The sequence below is a fragment of the Ips typographus genome, linkage group LG2, assembly GCF_016097725.1.
Source record: "Ips typographus isolate SLU linkage group LG2, UJ_Ityp_2.0, whole genome shotgun sequence".
In the NCBI taxonomy this organism is placed as follows: Eukaryota; Metazoa; Arthropoda; class Insecta; order Coleoptera; family Curculionidae; genus Ips; species Ips typographus.
This window is the reverse complement of record NC_138423.1, coordinates 7,458,694-7,468,123: the sequence shown is the minus strand read 5'-3', so window position 1 is coordinate 7,468,123 and position 9,430 is coordinate 7,458,694. Positions and strand designations below refer to the sequence as shown.

Below are 9,430 nucleotides of genomic sequence, written 5' to 3'. Positions count from 1 at the left end.
TTTGTTGTGTTCTACCTTAAATAATAGTAGATAGATAAGAAGAGTTAGCAGTGAAGAGAACCTCTCTTTAATACCTTTTTGTGAAGAGAAAGCACACTCGAAATGGACCACCAGAGTCATAATTAAGGAAACTAAACTGGTCCCTCCTTCTGTGATTGGTGACAGTGAGTTCCACAATGAGGAGGTCTTTCTCCCCATCGATAGTTTTGATATGTCCTAAATATACATATTAGGTGTGAAGGAAAATAATTAGAATATGTAATATATTGTTATTGTGAGAAGAGGATAAAAACAACTAATCAGCTTAAAATGTGGCAAACAGATGTCTTCTGTGATAGAAGGTTCTCGTTTTTCTGAGCTATATTTTACTCCTGAGGCTTAACCATCTCTGGTGATTTAAAACGCACTTGTAATTCTGTTTGTTGGTTTACCATTAGCATTCATAATCTCAGCCAGTTTGGTTTTATACTATAAAATGGAAATTGATTGATTAGTGTCCCTTTCATCCATTTTTCGTAAATAAAATTTCTGAACACATCCAAACTTCACAATTTAAAACACAGATGGACCGGTAAACGTTTCTTAAACTAATATGTTTGATTTTTGCTGTATATCGTGACTCCTGAGGGTGAACCCGTGAATAAGAACCGTGAGTAATATTACATATTACAATATAACCTAACAGTAGCAAAAGGGCACACTCAACTGACTGAAATTCAGCTATTTGGGCAGTTACGGACCTGACACTTTCACTACTGAGGCTAAGAAATTTAACTCCTAAGCCAGGGTCGTACTGGAAATGTTTCATAAAAAATTCTGGCATGATTACTTACGGGTAGATAATGGGTGTTATTATCTGTTCAAAACTAGTGAGTAATAGGTATATTATTAAAAAGTGGTAGAAAAATATAATTATTGTTAATGGGGTTTACTTATGCATTAATCCAACCGAATGTCCACAACACAATTTTATATTTTATTGAACTAATATGTGGGTATCGTGTTTATTTCGAGTGGTTTGGATTTAACTGGTTGTATCAAATTATATTCGAAACCAGACACCTTAGTGCAAACACGTAATGAATGCCTATGGTATGTAGATAACCAACATGGAAATGATTTAATCGGTAAGGACACTTTACCAACTTTGGACATTGTAAACACAAATTTGTAATTGGTCAGAGTGATCCACTATTTCATAAAATTATAAAAATCTACTTTATAATCTCACTGGTAAAATTGCCGGTGATTGGCCAGTTTCATATCCGTTGAGTCAGGTAAAATTGTCTACTTAGCTGTAGACAATAGCAAGTCGTCCTGCACCTAAATATTAAACAAGCAATTTTCTTAATGGAATAATTTCAAAATGGGGGTCCAATTAAAATTAAAATAACTAAAAACAACAACATGGAAATGAATTTCTTGTCGTGTGCTTTATAGGACGTTTCCATATCACGTTTTACGTGGATAGCCTCCTGTAGAAAGAATTCCAGTCAATTATATTAATTACGTATTTTAATGTAATATGTTCGTTAAAACATATTTTAGTAGGCTTATCGACTGGTTTTAAAATATGCACTAAAACATGGCAGCGATAATGAGTCACTGTAATGTCGGAGTCGTTTGAGTATTTGAGAATTCTTTGAGCTGCATTAGAGCTGCTCCAAAATGAAAAAAACCGGATCTGTCCTACTGTTTAGCACAAATAAACTACAAAGTTTGTTATTGTTAAAGTGTTTGTCTGTTTTGTTTATCGGAACTTTTTACACATTTTATCACAGCATGAAAATCCACTTCTCCTACTGAAAATTTTTTAGAATACTTGTCAAACAAATTACTGAAATAACAAACAATCCTCAGAAAATTTAGTTTACTTACGACCTCAGTGAAAATAGCTAATTACGCATAGTTTTTCGTTACGTAATGAACCTCTTTACGCACAGTTGTAAAAAAAACTGAAAGTATAATAATATCACTGAAAGTTTTCCCTTTCTTCTTAATAACTGTAATGTCACCATAAATAATTATTTTAAGAACAACATTAATAATTATTTATGTAACATGAGTTGTAAATTTTTTTTATTACGTTATTATTTTTTCTCTAGTGGCATAATACCTATGATTAGTACAAATATGATGTCAATACGTTGAAAATATACTTTTTTAATGAAAAGTTACTCTGAATTATATGAATTGCGAAAACAGGACTTTCCATTTGGTCGTAGGTAAAGTATAGTACGAGCTCTAAGGCATTTTACACTTCTTACAGCACTAGTTACGTAATATACTATTTAATATAGCTCTGGCAACTTTTTTTACCATAAAAATAAGCGCAAAAATATAATATGTCATAAATTGAGTCAATAAAAATTAGTGTAGTATATGTAAAAAGGCAATGAAAGTTACTGTTTATAGAAAAAATAAGTTTAATGGAAAAATGAATTTTAATAGAAAGGACCGTAAATAAACATAATAATTTTTCCTTTCATGTAGATTTTGGAAGAGGATGTCAATTGGCAACCTCTCAAACTACAATAATATACAGTTGAAAACTATTGTAACCATGTTACATTTAACTTTAGATCTCCATGAGTGGAATTTTAACAGTTGTGACATTCAGCTGCATTACACGTATTTTGAACTGTCAAGAACGTGACGACTGTCAAAACGTGTCCTATTGAGCTATGAAACAAGCAAATCGCACACTTAAAAGATTCAATATACCATAAGTAAAAATCAACTGAAACAAAAAAATGAAATTATTTAAATTTTATAGGTTCATGAGTGTTGTGATATTTTGGCTGTTTGTTTTGTACGTATTTTGAGCTGTCATAAACGTATTAGCTGTACAGAATACGTATACAACTGGTAGGTAAAAAATAATAATAAAAATATCCCATAAAGCTCCAAAAATGTACTTAAATGATTGGAAATGAGAAAAAACCAACCCAATTACATTTTATAGGTTAGGTTAGGTTATTTTATACGTATTTTGAACAATCTTGCACATCCCCAACTGTCAAATCCAGTCCCATTAAGCTATAAAATTAGATAAAGGCACGTAAAGATTGGAAATGAAAAAAAAATTACTGAATCGAATTTTATAGGTTAATGAGTGTTATTTTGACAGTTGGGACGTTTGACAGATCATTTTATACATATTTTAAATCATCGTGAACGTGTCAACTGCAAAACCCGCCCCATTAAGTTATAAAACTAGAAGAAAACTAATTAAAAGATTGGAAATAAGTAAAAATAAACTGAATTGCATTTTATAGGTTCATGAGTGTTATTTTGACAGTTGTGACGTTTGGCTGTTTGTTTTATAAGTATTTTGAATCATGGTGAACGCGCCCAACTGTCAAAACTCGTCCCAGTAAAGTACAAAACTAGAAAACCGCACTCAAAAGATTGGTAATGAGAAAACATCAACTGAATTGCATTTTATAGGTTCATGGGTGTTATTTTGACAGTTGTGACGTTTGGCTGTTTGTTTTATACTTATTTTGAACTGTCGTGAATGTGCCACCTGCCAAACCCGTCCCATTAAGCTATAAAACTAGAAAAACATAGTATAAATTTTTTTTTATAAGTATTTTGAACAATCTTGCACATCTTCAACGGTCAAATCCATTAAGCTATAATACTACAGAAAAACGAGGATAAAAGTGTGGAAATGGGTGAAAATCCACTAAATTTCAATTTGTAGGGTTATGAGTGTAATTTTAAGAGTTGTGACAATTGTCTATTTGCATTACACGTGTTTTGAAGTAATATGTTTCGTTTTTAAAAAAAAAAATGACAGAAAAAAAATTTTGATGGACGACCCTATCAGTATTATCTGGTACAATCATTAACAAACGTCAATACTGTCAATTCATTCGAAATAACTTTCTTTTCTTTTTTGTGTTCTTTTTCGGTCTGTAAAGGCCAATGTCAGAAATTCGTCCATCAACTCCAGTCAAAACGTCTTGGCACTTGTAAATCAATTTCAAACGCTCTCTATTTGTTTGGACCCATTCGGACAGGTTTATGAACGGACAATTGTATTCGAAACCGCAAACTGACTCGAACAATGAAAACAAAGGTAAATATAGTTCAAAAAGGTCCTTTAATTCGACTTCGTTACAGATCATTTGCGTGCAGGTATGTCTACGGGGATATCTGAAATAATTAGACTTTAAAGATTAGAAATAGGGGGAAGCTGATGAGAACACCATTTTTCTACAAGTAATAAATCGACTAGATACTAGATGGAATAAGGGGGTCACTAGATTTTTTAATAAATATCTAAACACATTTTCAAAAAAGGAAAAACAGTTTTGAGTTGGTTTTCTAAAACTGTAATTATTTTCCCATTTAACCGACTTTCTGGCTCTGTTAGTTTCCAAGATCTAATCTGAGAAGAGGAATATCAATTTTCTGTTTTTATTTATTCTAACTCTCTTTTATTTTTGTATCAAGACATTTTTCCAAAACGACTACTTTTTGTTTCCTGTGGTATTGTACCACCTACGGCGAGTCAAATCAATTCAAAATATGAATCCCAGTTCTCACCTTGAGCTGTTTACCTTGACACAAAGCTAAATTGTACAGGATTTGCTAAATTGATCGGAAACAAAGTGAAACTAAGCCGATTTAAGAACCTTTTAAAGGCATTGTTGTGGTTTCGAACAGAATGGGCATTGAAGGTATCACGTCAACTTTTTGTCTAAACAAACTGACTTGCGTCCAAAATCAATTTACGTCAGGTACGAGAAATGTTTCCGAAAATTTGTTAGATTTGCTCTGTATGGTGCTCGTGTATCTACTTACTCGAAACGATTAAGTTACACTACGGTTAATGGTCAGATGTCATTGAAATTTATTAAGTTTCCATAAGATACACAGTTTTTTTTTACTATAAGTATGACTTTTAAAAAAACTTTCTATTACTTTTCATTATGAATTTTTGGTTTTGCATATTTAGTGAAAGAAGTTAAAATTAACAAATAAAACAAATTTTAAAACTCTAACACACACAAAAAGATGAAATATTTGAACACAAATGATTCGAACATTACACAACCGAACCTTACCTAACCTAACCTATGGGGTCCATAAACAAACTTCAGTGTTGAAATCGTAACAACCAAATGTCATATCATCTCTTTGCCAAACTTGTTTATTTAGTAAAGTTTAGAAAAAATAAAAACTTAATTTAAGGTTGTTTAAGTTTATTAATTAGTGTTGTTATTGCGAGACCTTCGTAGAATTTAAGATTTTTCTTCACCAAACTGGAAAACTTGCAACATTTGGTGGTAAACAAAGGCGGAAAGTTCCAATCAAACTTTGGCTTGGGAACAACAACCACATTCAATTTAAATTATCTGGAAAAAACATCACAGATAGGTGCATTCAAACGAGTCATTAACAGCCCAATACCAACGTTTCAAGAATTATTCCATAAAATTTGCAAGAAAGGAAAGGCAATGTGTGTATCCTGGGGACTATTAAATCCTAAAGCAGTGTTTTAACTTACAACAGAATTGTTGGTGTTTTAAGAACTTGCTTCTTGGTTTTGTGATATAGATTGCTCATTTATTTCCTTCGGTAATTTACCCAGCATTAAATACATATCAATTTGGTTTTGTTGTGTGATTTATTTAACATGTTTTTTCAATTTCAGTTCAATTTATTGTAAGAGCAGTTAAAGAAATTATCTAATTTTATGATTGTTAATGAAGAAAACTAGACTTCTTAGATAAAAAAGAAACTTGAGTGTACTTTTTAAAGATTTTATTTGTATATTTCATAATGTGTAAATAATACAATTAAAATAGTAATTTAACCTACTATCTGATGGAAAAGTATTTAACAGTAGCACCATCTGTTTCTAGCCTTATAGTCAGAGAAGATACGGCAAAATTTATAAGGGCTAATTCTGCAAAATAATGGCATTTGATCAAATTTATGTATTAAGTAACTTGTATTTTTCTAATATTACCTGAAACTTATTAGAAATTTGTTTTTTCAGCCCTCTGCATATAGATTTTGACAACACCATTATAACCATAGCTTCAAACATGTTTTGTTTAGAGTCTTTTAGAGCAATTGGTAATGGGACTTTTTAAATTTGGACCCTTTCAAAGCATGATAAGCAAACTCCAGATTATGCAAATAAAGGTACCTGAAACATAAGCTAGTTAGTATTAGCAGCTCATTAATACCTCTAGCAGAGTCCTTTTTATAGTATTAGGTAAATCACCTTGTCAGCTTCTGCTAAATACACCTTTACTCTATATCCATGTTTCTTCGAGAACCACTGGCTTGAATAAACTTGGTTTTTGTAGTGTTCTTGTAAAAACTCTTCTTGGGAGTAAGTAAATACCTATATGGGCTGTTTCCTTGTGACAGTGTTTTCTATTAGAAAATGCATCCTTTTCTGTTCCACAAACTCTAGTTCCTTCAGAATGTTTCACTGGGCCCCTTGATAGTTGTAAAGCGTATTAAGGTGGCATTTTCAACTGACTACCGAAAAACACACACTTTATCTAGTCTCACACGTAGTATCGCAGTTAAAAACAAGTTAAATCAAAATACTCCTTAAAATATTGTAAAATTTACATCAAAAATAAAAAATGTCTCTTTGTTTACTTTTTGTCAACAATGGCGGCCGATTTTCCGAGCCTTGTCGTCCTGATTCATTGCCGACGTGACTAGATGACGTCAAAATTCTATCGCGCTCGGAACGCATGTAATAGACAAGAAAGGCAAATGATGACGTAACCGCCACGGGAAAATAAATGGACCATACATTGATTATTGTATGCGCGAGACAAAGAGAGAAAACCAAAAAAAAATCCAAGTAACCGGAAATTTTGCTGCACTGTTGTCAAACGTCTCTCTGAATTCGTCGATTAGATTACATTAATTTAAAAACAAAATGATACGGGGTGTTACAATGCTATTGCTACCTCAGAAAAGTCTCAGTCTCATATAGTTTCTGAGATAGCAATGCTAATGCATCGAATTTGTAACACCCTGTATAACTAATCCAGTGGATGAAGTCAGATAAACTGTTGGCAATATTGACTATACGTTTATATCGAGCGAATTGAATCCGCTTATTCATTCCGATCAAGTAAAACTCCATAAAGGCCTCGACATAAACAACGAAGATTAACGATTTGGATTGACTTCTTCTTCTTCTATTGCCCTATCCGATTACGGACGATGGCTATCATCATGGCTATGCGGATCTTATTGGCTGCGCATTGGAACAGTTCAGTAGATGTTGCGCCAAACCATTTTCGCAGGTTAGCCAGCCATGAAATGCTTTTTCTTCTTGTCGGCCAACAACTTTGCCTTGGATTATGTTTTGGAGAATTCTGTATTTGTTATTTCTCATGATATGGCCAAAATACTCTAATTTTCTACGCTTCACCATAAGCATGAGACGTACTTCTCGCTATTTCAATTCTATGTTTTATCTCCTGTGAGTGATCCCAGTCCCCATTCAACGTGCAGTCGAGATAAGTGAACTTTGCCTTTCTCTCAACTGGCTTATTGTTTATATAGGTATACGCTACCTGGTTGGACTGGATTAGTCATTTAAGTTCAGCCCGTACTTCTCACCATTTTGGTTGACCCTGTCTAACAACTCTTGTAGCCCCTCTATCCCCCCGTCCGATAACAAGACGGTGTCATCAGCATAGCGGATATTACTGATGATTTCACCGTTAACTCTGATGCCTCGATTTGTGTTTTTTAGAGCCTCCTGGTCTGAATAACGAATGAACAGGAGCGGCGACAGTATGCAACCCTGTCGTACACGTCTTTGATGTTAATGTATTCTGTCTGCCTATTTTCAACTCTAACTCTAGCTTCTTGGCCCCAGTAGAGGTTAGCGATAATTCTGATGTCTTTTCCATCCAGTCCTAGATATTATAGATATATAATATCTATTAACATTTCTATCATTTTTTCATGCTGGCCTCCGTCAAAAGCCTTGGTGTAATCCAAGAAACACATCTATACGTCGCAGTTTACGTCTCTGCACCGCTGAACCAAGACCTGGACTGCAATCAATGCTTCCCGCGTTCCCAGTCCCTCTCTGAACCCGAATTGTGTTTCTCCGTTGTTCTCTTCACATTTTGATCTTGAGAAATATTTTAAGTACATGGCACATCAGGCTAATTGGTGCGGAAGTCCTCGCACAATTTTGCATTGGGTTTCTTGGACAATGTAATAAAGGTGGATGGGATTCCACCATCTTTCTGGGATTGATCCGGGATCGGTCATTGGTATTTTTTTCCAAATTTCAGATGGTATTTCATCTGGGCCCGTTGCTAGTCGTTCCTAAATATTAACAAGATTGAAACACTGCAACGCCACTTCTTAAACGAGATATACGGGACTGAATAATCTGGCATTTGACAAATGACGTTAGCAAAGACAAGTGAATGAAGTAATCACAAATGTCATTTGGTTTAAGTTTTAAATTTCTGTTCAGCGTTTTGTTTTTTTATATGCTTTTTCTGAAAAGTTTGTGTTTAAAATTTAGTAAATAACTATCATATGGTGTGTTTTATTTTGAATCTTTTGTTGTTGTTTTGCTTCCAATCAAATGTCAATGCCAAATCGAATCAAAGCTAAATACGAATAAAACGGGATTGATTGTTCTATCCGTTTCAGTAATCGGATTAAAGTTACACGATATGAACGTAGTCATTGCCCCAAAGTTTTCACCTACCAGATGTTTTATTAGGTTTTCTGTCTTTGTCTCGGACATGCTTTTATCTATGTTTCTCTGTCTCTATTCATTTTATTTATCAAAAAAATTAAGAATTTCTAAGTGTAGGATCGTTTGAACAAAACATATTGTGTAATAAATGGCATTTTACGGCAACTATTGTAAACTGTATTTGAGCACAAAGCTTCGATATAAACGTAGTCAAAACTCAACACAGACAGATAGCGGTCGGTGTCTCTGTCCTTGTCTGGCGCACAGTTCGCAAGGCGTTGACGTCAGAATATGATCGCATCGTATTGGCCGGCCCCTTCAAGTTGGAGTAGGGCATAATATCTCGCCGCAATGAAGACGTGTTGTATGTTTTGCAGGGAATGAGGGCGTGGCAACGTTGTAATCCAATATGATAACATAAGTAGAATCGTCCGCGTATCGCATAATGAGGGGTTCAGAAGAACGGTCCGCATAATGGTTTTATCAATTATTGTCAGTCTAATTGACAGTTTTCTGACTATTTACAGGCCACCTATTGAATCGTTAATGGACGCGATTTAATCTTCTCCATCACCTCCTTACAAGCAAATATATTAATTATGACAAAAATAATAAATGAAGCAGCACATGAAATGTCAAGAGATACCTTTTAATTATACAGTGTGTCCATAAAGATTCCATTAAAACTTAGGGAATTATTTTTCA

The 9,430-nt window shown here is 33.7% G+C and overlaps 1 long non-coding RNA gene across 1 annotated transcript; it reads right to left on the bottom strand.

Moving 5' to 3' along the window:
* Positions 1-5,763: 5,763 nt before the first annotated feature.
* On the bottom strand, positions 5,764-6,790 carry LOC145725164 (uncharacterized). The gene is made up of 2 exons (XR_014177184.1): positions 6,248-6,790; positions 5,764-6,169 (listed from the first exon to the last, which is right to left on the bottom strand). It is a non-coding gene; the product is annotated as an uncharacterized LOC145725164 (long non-coding RNA).
* Between the last annotated feature and the right edge of the window lie 2,640 nt (positions 6,791-9,430).